Source organism: Lepidochelys kempii, chromosome 3 (assembly GCF_965140265.1).
Source record: "Lepidochelys kempii isolate rLepKem1 chromosome 3, rLepKem1.hap2, whole genome shotgun sequence".
Lineage (NCBI taxonomy): Eukaryota > Metazoa > Chordata > Testudines > Cheloniidae > Lepidochelys > Lepidochelys kempii.
In genome coordinates this window covers 11,479,707-11,479,944 of record NC_133258.1, presented here as the reverse complement: position 1 = coordinate 11,479,944, position 238 = coordinate 11,479,707, and positions in this window count along the sequence as shown.

The following is a 238-nucleotide window of genomic DNA, read 5'->3' as shown; positions in this document are numbered from 1 at the left end:
GGGGGGTTCAGTATGGACCGGGCAGTGAGGTTGGAGTTGGGGGTCGGCGTGTACCGGGCGGTGGGGGGTCACTGGGGGGTTGGGGGGGTTCAGTATGGACCGGGCAGTGAGGTTGGAGTTGGGGGTCGGCGTGTACCAGCTGCCGAGCGAAGCCGCCGGGCGGGCGGCCGCCGTGGGCAGGGCCATGCGCGGGGCAGGGCTCCCCGTCAGCCCCGGCCCCGCCCGCCTGCGGACAGCC